This window comes from Myiozetetes cayanensis, unplaced genomic scaffold (genome assembly GCF_022539395.1).
Source record: "Myiozetetes cayanensis isolate MyiCay16 unplaced genomic scaffold, myiCay2020 scf2-11, whole genome shotgun sequence".
NCBI classification, from domain to species: Eukaryota; Metazoa; Chordata; class Aves; order Passeriformes; family Tyrannidae; genus Myiozetetes; species Myiozetetes cayanensis.
Window position 1 is genome coordinate 52,910,071 of NW_026087411.1, and position 19,476 is coordinate 52,929,546.

General features: G+C 42.6%; 1 protein-coding gene and 1 long non-coding RNA gene across 3 annotated transcripts in view; one reads left to right on the forward strand and one right to left on the reverse strand.

The window, feature by feature from the left end:
- LOC126640436 (uncharacterized) overlaps positions 1–19,476 on the reverse strand; it is a 102,610-nt gene that overhangs the window by 33,478 nt on the left and 49,656 nt on the right. For both annotated transcript variants that reach the window (XR_007629040.1, XR_007629039.1), the window contains exon 3: positions 16,156–16,219. This is a non-coding gene — a long non-coding RNA (uncharacterized LOC126640436). The remainder of the gene's footprint in view (positions 1–16,155; positions 16,220–19,476) is intronic.
- ZDHHC14 (zinc finger DHHC-type palmitoyltransferase 14) overlaps positions 1–19,476 on the forward strand; it is a 645,017-nt gene that overhangs the window by 241 nt on the left and 625,300 nt on the right. The window lies entirely within an intron of this gene.

A 19,476-nucleotide genomic window follows, 5' to 3' on the forward strand; every position in this document is an offset into this window, starting at 1 on the left:
TCCTCCTTATCTTAGCTTCTCCTTCTAACTGTCACCCTTCGGGAAAGGAGGGGACAATCATCAATGGACAAGAGAGGCTTCTGTCTTCTTTTTAAAGAACTTTTCTTAGGGGTCCTCATTGAAGAGATGATATGAAAATAAGCATTTATGTGTTACTTAGGTATATTCAGCTTAACTTTCTTGTTCCTACTTTCAAGCCCTTACTCTTAGTCCTCCTTCCCATCCTGTTTCTTCTTGTCCCACCTTAAATCTCACTGTCTAGTAGCCCTCCTTACTCAAATCCCTCCAAAAAATCACTCCTACCCACTAGGCTACATCAATCCCAACCTAATGTGCTCACAGCTCTGCCAAACAGTTACTGGAACCAACCTAGTGTGTACCTTCCTTAAACAGCAGTTATGGGATCTTATCATGTACAAATTGTCTTGTCCAGAGTTTCACTTACAGGCTAACCATAAGTACCTGGGTGAGACACCTAGGGTAGGTGTGTAGTCACTCAAGTCAGTGAAGCAACAGTCCCCTCCAGAGGGGCTCTCAGATCCTATGCAGTTTTAAACACCCTATGAAGATACCCATTTCTTTCACTAGTTGAACAGAAGCAGGCCTGAGTGGCAATATTCCTTATTTTAGGTTATCCAAGAAGTGCTGAAAGATTGGTAGGGTGAACCTGAGCTTATATCTTTTCCTTTTATGGGAATACATCTTAACATTTCTTTTAGTTTCTTTTAATACTTGGAAATAATAAATATAAGAAACAACCAAGGCACAGAACTTTTAGTTGCCTCAGGGTACTCTCTGTTCTCTAAAGCTTATTCTCACCCTAAGTTTAGTGATTCTTCAGCTGCTATCGATGTTAAGGGGAGTGCTGCATCTGACAACACTTCTGATGGACCTCACTGATCAACAATTCAAAGAAAGAAAAAAATATAACAATGCAAGGAAAAGGGAAATAAAAACAGGCTGCATACCTTTACTAAAAGCCTCTAATATTCTCCCTCTACTACAAAGCCAAGGGATGTTGAAAATCTGGATACACTCTCTGGAACGCTATTTTCTTCTCTTCGTTGCTGATGATGAAGACAACAGGTCTTTCTTCTCTTGATCTTCAATACAAACAGGAAAGGGACTCAACACAGCATGAAACTGAGAGTAGTGCCTGAGATGGCCCTCTCCTGCTAACAGGGTGCTTTGGGGAAAGGTCATCCCCAAAGGCACAAGGGGTTCAGAGTGAAAGGTTGGCAGGTCTTGGGGACAAGCCAAGGTCACTCTTTGGCAGCACAACCCTGGGTGAGTAATGCAGAGCACATGTCAGGAGGTGCCCCATCCCATAGCAAATCTCTAGTCAGAAGGAAGACAAACTTGACAACTTTCCCCTTTGATTATTCGTCATTTGAGAAATGCATGAGGAAATCACATGAGCCATTCAGCCTTACTCGCATAAACTTAGAGAGGAATGTGGCTTGAGTTTTATAGCCTTTTCTTATCATTAGTATTTTTCCTTCAAATCTCTGCATTTTGTTGGGCTCACAGAACAACAGCAAGGGTTGTCCTGCAGCTAATTTGAGGCCTGCCAATTCCCCGTGACTGCAAACAAAATCTGCAGCTTACTGGATAAAGTGTCTTCTTTGTATTTCAAAAATAGTCAGCACAAATCCAATTAAAAATGTTTCTTTTGTTTCAAATATTTTATTGTTCTGAGCATTTCTGTGTAAGCAGGGAACCCTGGATTACAGTCCTCTCCAGGGGATCCTAAATGTTTATACAAATCACAGTAGGCAGCATTACAACACTTCCAACTTTTGCCACATGCACTTTGTCTAAACTCGAACTTGGTCAGAAATCTGTCACACTGCAAACTGCAAAACAGAGAAATGAAAGGAAACTGTCTTATTTTTATTCCTTTTGAGGATGTAATTCTATTAACAGTTCTGTATGTCTTTTCCCCATCAACTTAATTACAGATTAATTAATTCTTAGCAGTTTTCTAAAGTCCAGCAAAATATCATCTGACCCAAAACATTTTTCACAGCAGGGAAAAAAGCCAAGTTAGATAAAGAGAAAATCCATCCTTTGGAAAAAAACGGTGTTTAGAAGAACAGGCAAGGGTAGAAAAAGATCAGCTCTCCCTTTTCCACAGCAAACATATGTCGCTGCATGTCTCTCTCATTACATTTCACTTCTTTCCATTTCTGCACATCATGCCCCTAACTGAGCTTTACTACAGACTGGTGATGCTATATCCAAAGACTTCTCGTTTTATATTTTTTTGTGCTTGGGGATACTGACATCAAAGTGGTTGAGATACAGACACAGCCATGGTTTTGCTGTTGGTGTCGTTCCACAGCCATGGACCTCTTTTCAAACGGGCACACTAAGTCTGAACATGCTTGGAGCTGCAACCCTGATGATTTAGTTTGTCTCTGAGGCCAAGGCAACATGGTGAGAAATAAAGGGGTCAACATTAGAAATGCACAAGCTCTGGAAGAGCTTACATTTATTGTTGCCTGAGATAATTCCAGGAAGGGGTTGAGTTTGCACCCTCTTCTGTGAGCTTGTGTTTTGCTTCTGCCAGAGGGTTGTGACTGCCATCTGCTTACATTTATGTTTTTATAGAGCCTTTTATCACAGGGCTCCCAAAGCACTTTACACGCTTACACCTTGATTCTCTGTTGTAACAGGAGGTGAGTTTAAATTAAAATAATGTGCAGGTCGTAAGCTAGGAATTGGGCTTTAGAGCCTCCTTTTTCACCTCTCAAGTGGGGTTATTACAAAGTACGTACAAAAAGCCAGAGACAGGCATTTCAAGCCACAGTCTGAAAATCAAGATATTTTTGAGATTGGAGAAAACAGAAAGACTTAGAAAAAAGGAAGCTATGTTTTGCATGAGTAGATGATAAATCTCACAGTGTAGAGGCACATCTATGCCTTTGGTGATTGATGTGCTTGCCATGAAAAAAAGGAAGCACGGCTCAGGAAAGCACTCATCTCCTTGTCCTTAGATGCAGTTATGGGTGGATGACTACTGCATGTAACAGGGAAGCCCAAAGAAAGGAGAAGTCTCCCTTCTGCAAAGGAGCTGCCCCATTTCAGAGGGGGGAAGCTGATGTTCTAAGCTATTGCAGAAGGTCACAGTGGCAGGCCAGGAAAGGCATGAGATGTGACATGTCCCTTCTGTACACACAGCAGGGCATGAGTGACATTGCCATGATGACCTCACGGGGGACAGAGGTCAAAGCAGTGCGAGAAGCTGAATGCAGGAAGCGCGAGAGCGGAGGAGAGGAGTTTGTCTTTGGAAGTGCTTCCACGGAGTTAGCAAGTTAATTAGTTGCACAGCACGGGCCCAGCCACCATGCCATGAAGCTTTTTTTATTAAATCTGCTTATTTCTGGACCCTCTGTTGCTAGTTCTACTGCCACTGGCCAGGCCAATCAGAGAAAGCACATTGCTCCTCTGGGCACAGGTGGACACCCACACAGCCGACACTTGCAGCTGAGCCAGCCACCTTGGGCTCCTTTACTGGTTATGCAGAGAAAGGTTTTCCTTAGGGAAACACTTCCTCTCTTCCTGAGGAAAATAGGACAAATTATTTGCACCCAAGGAATGTTTGTTTCACTCCACTCTGAAGTCAGGAGAAAGGACATTTCTCACACACTTTACCCTGCAGAATAGTCCAGTGAATCTTCTCTAGCAGAGCAATTGCAAAAAAAAAAATTTCAACACATAGACTTAAAAATAGAAAATTAATTTAAAACCCTGTGAAAATTAGAACTGGTCACATACAACGGGGTCTTGAAGTCACATGCAGATGCTCACCACTAGAAAGCATAAGTAATCAGTTTACACCATGGCACACTAACTTGACTTCACAGATCAAAGCACCTGATCCAGAAGGAAAGACTGAGAAGCTAAAAAAGGAAGAGAGTAAGGTGAGAAGGCATGGAGTAAAGGACCAGGAGAGGCAGGGAGAGCAGTGGAAAAATAGCATCAGAGACTGAAGGAAAAAAGCAGAAGCTGCAACACTAGAGACCTGGTTCATTCATGACCCCTTCTCTTTCCTCTCTAAGTAAAATCTTTTCCCCATCCTCCCTTATCCTCACTTCTACTCTCCCATGGCTCACTTTGTGCACCCATCGCAGCTTAGCTCACTCTTTCACCTGCACAGACTCATCACCACCCACAGAAAAATCCTCCAAATATCAACCTGGGGTACATTCTGGAGCAAAGGGGGGGCCTGAAATAGCTCCTTCTGACACCCTGTTGTTGCAGATAAATAACTCGGCACTCACTGGAGCTGGGACTGGAGTCCAAGTCCTCTGGCAGTTTTATGAAACTCCAGCTATTCCTCGTCTCTGCTTTTCAAACAGTGCACAAAATGAAATGGCTTGTTCCGGGGCAAATGACACAATGGTGCTAAACTGCATGATTTGTTTGTTTGTTTCATCCCAGGAGGGGAGGAGGAGGAGGGAAAGAATGTATATTTGATCTGATCCAAACCATTTTTTGTTGCTGTTGTTTCTGCTAAACTCTTGAAAAAAAAAAATCAATGGTTTGAACTGCCCTACACAAAAGAAGTTTGAGGGGAAAAGAGAGATACTATACTCCATTTTTCTCTCAAGACTCGTTTGACCCTCTGACACCTCAGCCTGGGAGGAACTCGCTTACGAAACTCAGCGTTCAGAAATAAATTTAAAAAATAGCCCAAGCTGCCCCACATTCAGGAGAAAAGCTGTTTATTTACTTTGTATTCTCCTGCAGTGCCTGTGTGCTTGTGTCAGAGCATGCTCTGAATTGCCCACTGACCTACATTCCCTGGGACATGAAGCCATGCTCCAGGGCTTGCCAGCACCCCTTGCCCTGGCCCTGCACTCCCTCTCCAGTGTTGCACCAGCTCTACCAGCGACACTATGCATAAGTGGATAATGTCTCAGCCCACCGAAGCATACTTTTAAATGGATAGCCAGCCAAGTGTATATTAATTAAACTTAAAAGTTCTATTTATTGCCAAACACAGGGGGATTACACAGACAACAAGTGGCTGAAAGTACTCCAAAATGTTCTCACCCCTTTAATTACTGTGCTATAGTTAGCCCAGAGAGCCGATGTATAATCAGCGCTTCTGTACGCACTGTTTACAGCAAGCACTCAGGAGAAGCAAACTTAGTTCGTGGCCTCTCTGAGCAGCTGCCACATTCGGAGGGGCAGGAGCAACACAGAAGGCACTGGAGGTACTGAAGGGCCCTTTTCTTTATCTCCTCCCCACAGGGCTGCTCGCCTCCAACACCCTGCTGTGCTCACCAGTCCTGGGGGCCCCGCCACCAGCCCGTGCCCTCCCCTCCACAGCACTCTCAGTCCACAGACCAAATCTCCCACAGAGCCCAATGTGCAGCTCCCCCAAAGCTGCCATCATGGAAGTTAATTACCACTGCAACGCTTGCTTTGCTGCTGGCGGTTTTTAGAGCTGGGCATCTTAGGAATTTGAATTTATTTTATGCCGTGGTGTTTCATGTGCTTACAGCTCATGCATTTCACAGGTGAGACGAGCAGCCAAGCAAAGAAGTCAGGAAGATCTGGACTCCCAAGAGGCTGATCCTGTTCCCTGAGTCTTTCACTGGGACCAGCCTCTTGAATTCAGAGAGATCAGTGCTAGATCCAGCAATATGATGCCACTGAGTTCCTCTCAGAGCAGCTTACAAGCCCTCACCAAAAGTGTATCTTCTTTCTTAAAAATGAAGATGAAAAAACTCAGCAAAATATGGTAAAAATTAATAGCCCAGTTTGAAATAGCCCTACTCTCACTCACACATACGACTCCACATAGTTAATAGCACTGACCTCTGTGCTCCTCTGTTTCCCTATCTCCCAGCAGTGCCTCACAAGCAGTAGCATATTGCTGTCTGCTACTCGACTGCCTTCAGCACTGGCAGCTCATTTTCCTTCTCTGAATCCTCAAACCCCCAGTTCATTTCCAGGTGTTTTCATTGCAATAGCATGAAAAAGAAGATGTATGCACCCATTAGCAAGTGAGCAAAAGGAAAACCTTTAATCCTCTTGCATTTTCACAACTGATTGGAATCCAAACAGCAACATGCATTATCCATGTGACCCTGGGTCTATATTTCAAGAGTCATATCCACTCCCAAGTGTAAAAATTTCCCCATCTGTACAACCTGAACAATACAAGGAACAGCAGATAAATAAAGTCATGGTGTATGGGAAACAGCTGAGTAAATCACATTGTAGCACCAAAACAGCCTGACTCCACCTTCCAGGACCTCAGAGTCTCCCTCATGAGGACCAGCAAACTGTTCTTCCACAAGGCAGGGGTCTAACCAGCCCTCAGCTTCATGCTTTGGGCTTCTCTGTAAGGAAGATAAGGTCTCTCTGACTGGCTACAAACACGCCCTGGGGTTTTTGCAAGCCTCGAGCTGTCAGCGTAGAGTATTTTGGCCATTATTTGTCCTCAGCAATGTAAGATGTCGTGTTCTACCTCCAAAAGCTTTGATATTCAGAACAGGATGTTTAAGGACCTCAGGATGGTTCCAGAAAGAAGGGATTCAGCACGTTTCCTGTTCCACAAATAGAATAACACCAAAGCCTTTTGAAGATAATTTGGTTAGAAATTTTCTGATCAAAAAATAGTAATTCATTCCTTCCCAAATTGTTGCTGCTTTCCCAAACTCAGCCGACATCTCAACTCTCTGGGAATCTCAGTCAAGTTTTTGGAAGTGAACCTTAGTATCTGGGATTCCTTTTCAGCACGTAGAATCTCCTTCCCTGCAGAGCTACCCTGAAGCCAGGAGTCTCAGGAGTTGCCAGCAAAGGCTCACTGTCAGGGCTTCATTCCACTGTCCTCTCTGTTCCACTGAGCAGGTGTAAAGCCCGAGGAGCTGCCAGAAATTTCTTCAGTCTTTCTTTGGATTGCTTGCTTTAAAATACGTCATGTTTCAAAACAATGGCTTTTCTTTCAAACTGAAATCCCAAATTTTAGCTAGCTTTGCAGTTAGTGTCTGTATTGCTAATCTCTGGGTCAAAAGGCAATATTTGTAAGCATTCAAATTACTTTGGGACATATTAAAAGTTCCCTAAAATGAATAGCTGGCAAATCAGCAAACTAAACAACTCCAAATTACACTGAAGTTCATATGTATGCACGCATGTGCATGTACCACCTCACAGACTGACAGCAAATGTTCCCTGTCATAGGACCAGCATTGCATAAGTTGTATTAACATGTAGAACTACTTCGTGTCTGCATCTGGCACAGCTTTTCCTGGACAGATGACTCACATTCACTCTGCCCTTAACTGCTGAGTCTTTTGAAGCAAATTCTTGTGCTATTCTTTCTTTCTGTAATGGGCAAAAAATCAATTTCATTGTATATGGCGGTGTGTTTCCACATATCCCGCTGCCAAGTGTTGCTGTGAACCAGGTGGCAGTCCATCCTGCTCTGAATCTTGACTGTTTCACAGGCTTGCTAGGACTGTGTCATGAAGGCACTTTGAGATGAAGGAAGAAAGGAATTTTGCTTTTTCCTTAGAGACCAGCAAACACAAGTGCTGCCCAAAGAGTTGCTATATATGTGAGTGGTGATATACTAAATGTACTCACTTGTCTCAGGGTTGGCTGCTGGTGGTAATGGTAGATGTTACCAGCCTCAGGGTGTGAAGATGCAGATAGCCCCAGAAGACTTTCTGCAGACACTTACAAAGATTTTCGCTCCCTGGGCAATATGCCTGGCCGATATGCCAAAGACACCAGAGGGGGTCTTTATATCACATGCAAGCCTTCTCCCAGGCACAGTCCTGGGACATGCAGACCCCCATGGCTGAGCTCAGCTCTTCTGTCCATCGCTGTGGACTTGCTCAGGCATATGCACATGGCCTTTAGGTGTGCAGGCCTCCTGTTTCCCAAGTAATCACTGCCCCTGCTGGTGTCTGCTTCCTACACACCCATTCCCGGACTTTTGTGTCATTTCCACACTACTGCATCAGCAATGGTACAGAAGCCAGCTCCTTGCAGAGCCAACCCCAGACCCTGGATGTTTCTTTTTTTTCCTCAGGCCATTAGAGAAGTGTCACCAACTGGACCCCGAGTAGGGCAACTCACGAGTCACACAGCACCCAGGTGTGATCCAGGAGTTCCTGTGTGAGTGGTGTGCACTCTACAACCCAAACAAATAGACGTTCTTGTATAAATGTAACACACTGATGCTGACACTGATTTGCAGGTAAAATAGCAAAAGCACAGCTCCACTTGTTTTATAAGATTGAGGGTTGGCTTGAGATGCAAATAAGTAGCTGTTTTATTTCTGTCTTCACCCTTAGGACCAATGCTCACTGATACTGATATTTAAAGAAGTACTTTCTTCAGCATGGCTACAATCCAGGGTGTGTGGTGTGGTGGTCCTTTTTTTCTATGCTGGCTTCAAACGAGATGTGGGTGTCTAGGTGGGTGGGTTGAGTGACATATTAGTGAGGAAGCTTCCTCCCCATTCAGAGCTACATGGAGAAGTCAGAAAGGCATCATTTGAAAAAGTGACAGGAAGATCATGTTGGACTATTGCTGATGAAAAAGAGTTTAAATCCATCAAGAATTTTGAATTTGGAAGTGCATTGCTACAGAGAGCGGGGTGAAGTGAACTTCACTAACCTCTATAAATATTGTCTGTCTTTTAATTTCAGATTTGTTCCTCGAAAAGCCTTTCAAAATGCACGCTGGCTTATTTCAGTTCCTGGCATCCAATCAAACTAGCTATCTAACAACAAGGAGCAGAGGAAGTCTGTCCTTCATCTCCATTTCGAAGTAAAAGATTCCCCCTTCTCCCCTGCCCAACCCCCCAGCCTGTCTCTGAAGGTCTTCCAATTATCTCCTTTACCTGCCGCATTAAAAAGTAAAACATATGAGTTTCCAGAGATATAGAGTCTGAGGACAAGCCACTGTGGCAAAGCCATGACATTAGAACAGATGGAAAACTTCTCGGGAACAAAATGTGCACAAAAAAATGGGTTCTGGCTTTGAAGTGTATATTCACGGTGGGTGCTTTCATGTCTTTTGAAAAGCCCTAGCTCAAATATGACCTACTTAGGCAACATTCTTATTTATGTCTCCAACTAAGGAGCTGTATATTTAGCAAATGAGAGGAAATCATCCCCCTGTCATGTTTATAGATTGGAGCAAACTTTGCTGTTTAATTCTTCAACAGATTTGTCTCCATAAAAGTGGATGTAATTTAAACACTGTTAAAAAAATCAATAAATTCCAGAAACTTGGGATAAATGGAATCATAATTTTATATATATATATATATTATATATGTACAGACATACATATAGAGAAAGAAAGAGAGAACATTTATTCAGTAGACTGCAGTTAAACCATATTTATTTAACTGGTTCAAGAGTAATGGATAAGGCTTAGCAAAGGTGGAGAGAGAATCGTAAGACTTTGCCATTTTAATTGATGCTAAATGCTAACTATTGTGTAAGATAATGAGGAACACAGGAAATCTTAACTCTTCATAGATTAGGTAGGTTTATCTGGACTAAAATGAAAAGAGATTAAAATGAAGTTAAAAGATTCTTCTGTTCAAGAAATTGAAGCTGAAAGGCACCTCAGAAGGACATATAGTTCATATCCCAAAGGCAAGATGAATGAAACCCATGTTATTCCGGACTGAAATCTGTCTAACCCCCAAGGATGGCCATTTGGTAAGTTTCCAAGCAGGCTATTTTCCCTTTTTGCAATTATCACTAGTAGAAGGATCTTGCTGGCATCTGAGCTGTGTCTCTCACTGAGGTTACAACCCATTATCCCCAGTCCCCGCAGACAAAGAGGACAGATTATTTCTTTCTGTTTTTCAGTAACCTTTCAAAATTTATCATGTTCCTTCTTTCTTCTTTAGACCTGGCAACCCCAATTTGTTCAGTCTTCTCTCATGGATCATGTTACTAGTTGATCAAAAGTGCATCACCTTATTGAGTCACGTGTCACCTATAACCTCCTCTGAGATGATCCACTCCAGAACCCAGACCCTTCTCTTCAAGACAGCTGCTTTGCCAGTCATTTACTCTCCTTGCATTAATGTCACTGAGTGTTCCTACCTCAACAGAAGAGAGTTTTGCAACTGTCCACACCCCCATCTGTACAGGCCACTCGTCCAACTTCTCCAGGTTACTTTGCATTCTAAACCTGTTTTCCACCTGGCCCACATCCCATCCCAGCCTGAAAAGCAAAGAAGAGCCCTCTGTTTTCCACCATCACACCTCACACTCTGGCCCAGTACAGATCCCAAAGCACACCTTTCACAATCCCCTTACAGTTCCACAGGTAACCATTGGTAACTGCCCTCTGACTCCAGCTTGCCATGCAGCTGTAGGACAGGGTAGTTCCTTCTTGTCCTGATTTCTCCATGTCTTATGACTGTGTCTTGCAAAACAGCATCAAAAACCTTATTACAATCAAGACTTGTTGACAGCCATTGGGTTTTTTCCTTTCTACAAGGTCTGTTGCTTTGTCTCACAAGGAAAAGAGATTGGTTACAGGTGATTTACTCCTGACAAACACCTGCTAGATGTCCTGCTCATAACGCTGTTCCCTTCAAGGTGTTTACGGTCTGTTGCTTGATTGTTCATTCCGTGTATTGGCAAGTCTCACTTGACGACAAATCCCCAGATTCAGCTTTTTCTCCTTATTATGGATAGACACTATCTCTGCTCTTCTTCTATCCTCCAGAACATCTCCTGTCCTTCATGACATCTGGGGATAAACACCAAACTTTCTGGGATTGTTTCAGCCAGTTCTCTGGTTCTCCCTACCCCAGGTTGAATTTCATGTGACCCAATAAATTTAAAAAAAAATTACCTCAGCATTTTCTAATCTCATTTTTCCCCACTGTAGCCTGAACTACTATCTTGTAGTCAGTGACTGTATTAAACCTCCAATCATAGCTGAGCCTCCTAACCAAACACTGATTCAGAAGCCAATAATACGATTTATTTCAGATAACACGTTATTTTGGGGGAATATTCTAGTCTTTCACAACCCTCAAGTTATTTCTTAGCTACCTGATGCTCAAAGGCCCTCTTAATCTCCTAAATGGGAAGGAGTGCTTGGCATCTTACAAAACCAAGCCCCTAGCTGAGGTTCAGCCTTTGACAGAAATGGGGATTTGAAAACAACTGTGATTTTTCCTGAGCAAAGCTGATTTGAAAATATCATAAGAATACTTATCTTGTTGATGTTCCAGCTGAATGTAGAAGGGCTGTGGTGTGCAGAAATGGAAGTACAGTTTCAAAACCCTGTCCCCATTGTCAGTGAGAGTTCCAAACCTTTATTCTGCAACTCAACAGTCTGGCCTACCTTAAACTGCTTAATTCTCCCACCTCACTTTCCTGAGTCATATTTATATTTGACTCTTTAATACTTGTTTAGAGAACACCTACAAATCCACTGATGAAATTTAAAAACCCAAAAGGAACACTCTCCCTCAAAATGGATTAAAACAGTGTCAGCTCCCTTGAACTTAATGAATGAATACTATTCCTTAGAGCTGTTTTTATTCCTTCTGATATCCTAAATGATGCTGAATCAGAAAGGGTGAAGTAACTGAAATCCAGATATGTTAGTTTCTGCTCCATTAGGAAAAGGAAAAATCAATTTGGTAAAACATAAAAAAAGAAAATCAATAGGGAAAGAAATTTTATTTTCACTTGAAAACTAAAAATATATTACAAACAATGGTGAGTGAAAATTATTCATTGATTTGTATAACACCTTTTACAAGCCCAAAAAGTGCTCCAAAGAATTATAGATTATTTAAATCCAAGGATCACTTACCACCAAAACGCACCTATCTCTAGGGTGGAATGCAGCTGCTACAAAATTGTACTAGGAAACACTACACCACAGCTTTAGGGCACAAATGCTTTATCAAAAGATGCATGAAGGGAAGTTGAAAATGCAGACTTGAATTACCCAGGCTAGAATATGACCACATTGCAACTATATTGATTTCAGTTTAAGCTTAAACTCACAGAAGATAGGTCTATCAGCACAGTAAACAAACTTTGGCTCGCAAAGTCCCTAAAACGCTCTGTGTCACACGTTGGGATAATATGCCAGAGGATGGGTCACTTTGTGTTTGCCCTGTTCCTTCTGCTCTTTCCCTGGTCACTGTAAGAAAGCCGATGGCACCAGTCTGGATGGACCTTTAGCTCTGACCCAGCCTGGCTGTTCGCAGGTCCTGGGCTTGCACGCGGGGCTGTGAGGCACCGCGGCACCGCAGCCAGCGCACCCGCGCATCTGTTGGCTCAGCGGCAGGGCAGCCATCTCTGGCAGAAGGGCAGGTGGTGCAGCCGACAAGGCAGCCTTTTGTACTCTCTGGCATGAATCACCGTGCTCATCCGGAGGCACTCTAAATCCTCAGTGTTAAGCACACATTAAGTTGTTTCAGGATATGGGCCGCATTTATAGCACTGTCATTAGTAGCAAGGGCTTGCACTGCATAAAATTACACAAAGTACCTTTTGTACCTCAAGATGTACTTAGCAAGCAAACTCCTAGGGGCAGGGAATGTACAGTCTTCTGTTTCTCTAAAGCACCTTATTCAATTACGGCAATATAAAAATGATTTATAACAATCTATTAAAAATACAACTCAAGTGACTTATCACTCCTGGGGTCCTGGGAATATACTGTAGGATTTGCCATTTAATTGTAAATCAAATCTAGTGGCCAGTACCTCATGTTTTAGAGAAAGATGAAAACTATTGATACACCTCACCACTTGCAAGTGCAGCATGTCTTGGGTGATACAATCTTGGGTCATCAGCCAAAACATGACAAGGGGGACACAGAAATTTAGAAGGAAGTGGCAGAAACTTCTGCTCCCTACAGTCTGTAACCCAATCAGTTCTTCCACTGATCAGGAATCAGTCCAAGGACAGACACAAGGCAGGTGGGCAGGTACAATGAAAACACTTGCTATCACTGCCATGGTGTTCCTTTCTGCCCAGAGTGTTTCTTTGTCCCTCAGCTTTCTCTGGAAAAGCTTCTTGGGAAGATGAAAGTCCAAAATACCAGCAAGATAGAGTAAACAGCTTGCCTAAAAGGCAACAAGCTGGGCTGGAAAGAGATTCACAAAGCATCTTGCACCCACAGCCCTAGGCAACCTGCATTACACAGGGTGGTCCAGAGCTCTGGGGACAGCTGAAGTTGTGTGTGGGCTAGAAGCACAGCACCTATTTCATCTCACCCAGTTCAACAACCCAAGTCTACCTGTTCTTGTGCTGAGGAAGACTAAGGATATGTAATAAGAAAAACTCAAATTAGAAACCTGACCCCCCTCTTCTGTCTTCCAAATAGCCAAGAGTCTATTCTGTGAAATAGTCTGCATCGACATCAAAATCAAAATAGACATCATGTGCATCAGAGGCATGCGCCACATCTGATAAAATACTCCTAATTCTGACCATTAGCAGACATGGATGGAAACTATTTGCATCCTGGAACTGCCTGTTATTGGCAAAGTGTGTTCATAAAACTGTACTCATAGGAAAGCCCAGGCCAGGAACTGACCTATTTGGCCAATAAACTCTTTCCTCTGCTTTTTCTGACAGTGATATCTAAGCAGCTCTTTTCATAAGTTGATATAGTTGTACCTTGAAAACAATATCAGAGCAGATGAGGGAAGTTTACCCCTTCCTACAAAGCCACTGGAGCTATCATACAGCATGAGGTAGAAATCCACAATGCACAGCTAATCAGAGATGCCCTCACCTGCTGAAACTAGCCAAGAACATGATACCTAAGGAAAAACATTAATTTTAATGTAATATTGAATAGAACTGATAGATATATCCACATATGGAAAATGGCAGAGGCTGTAGGAATACTAAATTCTTCTTTGCTTTCACACTTTCTACCAACACAGTTCTACCAACCCTCAGCTTCTCCCTCTTCCACCGCTCCTTCCTCCACTTGGGATTTGTCCCCATAGTTGGGAGAACTCTTAAAATCTTCCATTCTTAAGGAAGGTTCAGACATAAAGGCCACTACTAGTGCAGAATATGTTTCTTGTGCCATAAAATCAGCAATACATTGCTTCCTATGGGTTTCCTTGCCTAATTCCCTAGGGATTAGCACAACACCAGTGACAAGTGATGCTCTTCCCCTACTTGGATTTCTGTGTAAGATTCCGTTGTAGACACTCTAACACCTAATACTGGCTCACACTATACTTTTCCCCAGTAACATCACTTTGTCTTCCAAAAATCTGTATTTTTTCAAAGAGCTTTGTCTCTTGAAAAAACCTGTTCTTTGGTTATATTTGGCTGAAGCTGGCCAACCAGTTCAAAAGCCACTGAGAAGACAGCTACACACCTCACCTCACCCACAGTGCAACACAGAGGCCTCATTTTCTAGGGAAATGAGGCTAAAAAACAAACAGTGAACCCAGAATCTTCTGTTCTCTCATTCCCTGTGAATCTAACGTTCATCTTTGTTACAACCTCCTTCTGACAGGAATTGCCTTTATCTGTATTTTGTAAAGCTTTGAGCATATTGCCAGCACTTTAGTAGTAAAATATCATAGAAAACCATATATCTGAATATTATTATGCAGAAAATATGTGCATGTTCACACAGACAGCGGATATATAAAAATATTGAATATGTAATTTAAAAGCTGTATTTGTGTTTAAGTATGTAGGTCAAACATAGGGCAAAGTTTTTTCTATTACGCACAAAACCTACATGTACACTGGACCGAAAGAAAGCACATAAACTCTTTTAATTCTGGATGCTAAAAGATGCAAGTTCTAACTAGCGTTTGGATGGGTGATTTCCCCAGGGAACCCCAGGTGTTCTGGGCACACGCCAAGCAGTTATTGCTGAGCGCTGGGGTTGAGGTTCACCTCGCCTAACCTTAGCCATCTGTCTCCCTGCAGAGACTCGGGCACCTCCAGAGGGTGATACCTGGGAGGATGGAATGAATCAACCTGCCTGAGTCTCACCACTGACTACAGAGGTGGCCCAGACTACTCACTTAGATAACCACGCAATTTTTGAATAACTACAGTTAGGTGAGATGAATGCCAGACTTGGTGAATATTAGCCTACAAAAAACAAGCCAGTGGGAAGATTGTATATCACAGTTGAATGGGAACAAGAAAGAGCAAACCATAAACCCTAAATTCTCAGCTTCTGCACAGAAGCAAGAACTGGTTTATAATACCCGGAAACTTCTGCAACTGCATGAAGAGGTCTTCATAAGAAATAAATAAATACTTGTAAGGCAACTAACATTAGCATTTTAAATATATTTATTGACAATTAAACTTTGAAGTATTCTCCTTACAGCTTTTAGTTACTGGAAAATGGTGATTGTTGACAGCAAATGGCAGAAGGGCAATTTCTACTTTGGTTCTGATCTGGGTAACTTCCTTTTAGCTACCACAAAAATCAGAAAGAAGATCTAGAGGGGAAAAAAAACCAAACAAATCCACATAACCTGGGCTGGACTCTGCAGAAGGTGGTTTTAATTGCTCTACTTTCCCTGCATTTCAGGTACAAAGGGTAACACACACGACCCACTGGGCAGTGGGTTTAAAAATTGCTACTTGTCCACTCATTTCTGCAGTTGAATTTGTTGGCTTTAGAGTAATACTATTGGTTTTGAAGTTCTACTTCCCATTAGTGCTATCAACCATGAGATATTGTTAGAGGGCTTTTTCGGGCTTTTTTTTCTGCCTTCACTGGATGGAACACAGCTTATCCCCATGTCCATTAAATATACATTTGAACAGCATTTCCACCTGCACTTTGTCACCTCGGGTTCTCAAGGGGTGTATCTCCACTTGGCTCTGAGCTCAAGGGCGCCCTTGATATCAGTCTGAGAGTGCCAACAGGCATGCTAATGCCCATTTGAAATAGCTTTTCCTTTGCCTCAGATGTTTTCATGCACTCAACAAATAAAAAGTCTGCTTCACTCTGTCTGCAGTGCTGTAGGACGACCTCACCTCATTCTGTCAGTGAGCTACAGTTGCTTTCAGGCACCTTCTAGACTTTGCTTTCCTTCCTGGAGTGTGTCATGTCCCCCCCTCCTTACTTTAAGATCCAAGTTAGCAAAAGTCTCCGAGTGTATTGATCTAAGCTTACCTTCTTGAAAGCACTCACCCCACTGCTGTTAATACTGTATTTCTTTTCAAAATGTCCACATTCCCTGGAAAATTAGAAACACCCTGTAATTATGAGCTGCTATGAACACGAAAGAACACAATTGCAAAGAGGTAACAAAAAGCTGAATTCTCTGCAAATAAAGCATTGGCAGTAAAGATAATTTGTTCTTCTGCTGTCAGCAAGAGGTGTCTATATGGGTCACTGAAGAGGTTCTTTCTGGGAATAAGTTAAATTCAGCATCTACCATCTTGTCCTGTGGGTGAAGCATGCTATCTCAAATACGCAATACAGCCCAAACTGGGTGTAATCTTTTTTAAACTTTCCTTTTTTATGAATCACTTCCAAGTCTTGGGGGTAGGACATCATGACAGCCAGTTCCTCAACAAAGAACTGACATGAGAACAAAAGCTATTCCTGAAGAGTTCTCAAAATAAAAGTGAGACAGATGAGTGAGGAAAAGTTGCATGGGTGTTTCTTCAAACAAGAACATGGTCAGAAAAGAAGTATCAAAAATATAGATTCATTAAAGCTGAACTGCCTCACAAAATTCTCAGTTCTGCAGAAATGTGCATTAGGGAAAAGACACTGTGAATATGTCAGGTGTGGACACCTTCAGAGCTAACAGTGTCAGTGTTTCATCCGAAAATGACTTCACATTTTTAATGTATTTCTGTATTTTACATTCTAGTACTGTATTGAATAACAAAACCAGCATAGTTGATTCAGAGTGAATCCTTCTGAGAAACTTCCTCTTGCAGGAGGAATTTTAAAATTTGGGACTTTCATTCTAAATTGAACCCAATGTAAATTTCAAAATTTTGAAATTCTTTGGAAAATGGGAATTCCATTCATTGCCCAACACTGCTTTAAACCTCAACCCTTTGTCAATAGCTAAATCAAGCTTTGGGAGAAGATGCTAGCATCCTTCTGAAAAATGGTTCCTGCCCGCCTTCCCTTCCCAATGGCATCTGGAGATGGCTGCCTTGCTGTAAATCTAGACAAAACCTGCTAAACAGTTGTCCTGAAAAACTACAAATAGTTAAGTACTTGGCCATATTCTGGACCCCTGGCATATAATCTTTCCATATAATTATTTCTGCTGTTGTCATTAGCTCCAGCACTCTCACTATTTATTACCACAGGTATTTCGAGACTCATAAAAATGTGATCTTACTCAAGGCTTAAGCAACGCATGAAATAAATCAGTAGCACTGAACATTGGCTGACACTGGGTGAAACCTGGCTGGGAACAGCTGGATTGCTCTCTTGACTAAATATTTACAAAAGCCACGATTATATCACTGAGTGACACCGTGTGAATATAACAATTTATCAATCATCATGTTTAACTGAAATCCCTGCAGGAGGGGATGGCATTCTCACTTAACAATAAGTATCTACTGTATGCTAATTAAGTGACTTATTTTGTGGCTAACATTACTTTAGGGATATTTGGGATTTTTAACTACCCATTTCCTAAGCACTGCTTACTTCAGAGGCACAGAAAACAGAGAGTTCAGCTGGGCTGTCGCTTGCACCAGTACCCATCCAGTAACCCACTGGAATTACTTGGGGCACACGTTGGAGCAGGAGCAAGCCCAAACCAACACACAGAATTTGTTTTCCATGCTCCCTCCACAGTTCCCCTGCCTGCTACAGGGTGCCTATGGGCGGCAAGTACCACCACAGCCATCCTGCCATGCCCCCCACTGCCACAGGACCTGCTTCTCACCAGCTCCAGCCACTTTGGTCTCCTGCCCTTGCACGTCCTCTCCCAAGTAGCTGGCACATGCTCATAGTGCTGGTTGGCATTTGTGCATTCAACCTGAAATGCCCATGTCTCTAGGAGGGGCCTCCTACATTTTCTCACCCCATGTTAACCAGGTTGGGCACAACTGAGGGCTTGTTCACCCTGAAGCTGCCTGAAGTTTCACCTGGTAATGTGGGGCTCTACAGCACCAAACTCAACCTTCCTGACAGCATCCACGTGAGTCTGTCTGATCAGAGTGTGCAGGAAAACCTGCCTCCCTGCCACCAGGGACCTGGCACTGTCTCCATCAGAGCTGGTTAGCGCCGACTGGGTAACCTCCTGAAAAGGTCACTGGCCACCGAATACAAGCCTACCTGCTGCAAGGAGAGAAGGGCTGGGACATGAAGAGCTCTACCAAACTGTGGTGTTGCCAGGGAACATAAGGATCAGGTTCATACAGATGGGAGCAGCAAGTAAACCTGCTCAGGGCATCGGGAAGAGAAGGTTTTTGTGAAGATAAAGCCAGCACATGTCACACTGATATGAAATGCGTGTTTGGGCACCAGAAACCACAACCACATGGCAGGAGCTTTTTATAAAATCTTCCACCTTCTGCTTCATGCCAGATTAAGTCTCTTGTACCAGCAATGGCATGAGCAGTTCAGCTACCTTCCTGTCTCCTTCAGATTACAGATTTTAGTGCAATGCAAGAGAAAACATAAACCTCCTATTTGCCAGTCCCACTGCACAGACACTTCAAAAATTTTTTCTTCAAAATGCCTCTCAGATCCATGGATAATGCAGCCTGTTTGTGTGGATCTCAAGCTAACATTCAAAAGGAACAGGTGGCATCCATGGCTCACCTCTGGAAACTGCTTTTGAACCTTGTCTTTCTTTCCAGGAATCGTTGTTCAAAAAGAAGAAAAAGTTTGAGGTGTTGAAGTCTCTGCTCCCTTGAGAGCCTGAGAAGAAAGTTTCCCTCATATGGATCTTAGAGATAGATTTTTTTTATTCCCATTTTGTACATGTTGAGAGTCTGCATAATAATTGTATTTTAGCCTTTGGAGCACATCTGCCACTAAAAGGGAAATTTCACCTTCTTTCTACCTACAGAGAGGTCTATAAATCAGTAAGCACACAGACATGGGAGCACGGGACTTGGTTGCCCTTCCAGGAGCCCTTAATGGCTCAGACAATCGCAGCAAGTGCTCTTTTCAGAAACACAGGGAGGGAGGAGAGAAGTTACGATAAATTTAGTTTTCTTTTGAAGTTAATAACCTCCTACAAAGGCTTTTGGTAAAACACAGACACCTTAACATTTTTTTCCCTTTCAAACCATTTTTTCCTCTATTTTTCCCTCAGATGGTAAAATCTGAGGAAACCTGTCTCTTCAGAAGTAACTGCTTTGTGTGAATGACATCAGCAGACCACAAGGTTACCACTGGTAAGTTGACACCCTGAGGGGAATGAAATGAAATCTCTTATCAGCCTACTTGCTCCTCTTCTTCTTTACATTTGGTGTCTTTTGTAATATGCAAAGCAAAGGAAAT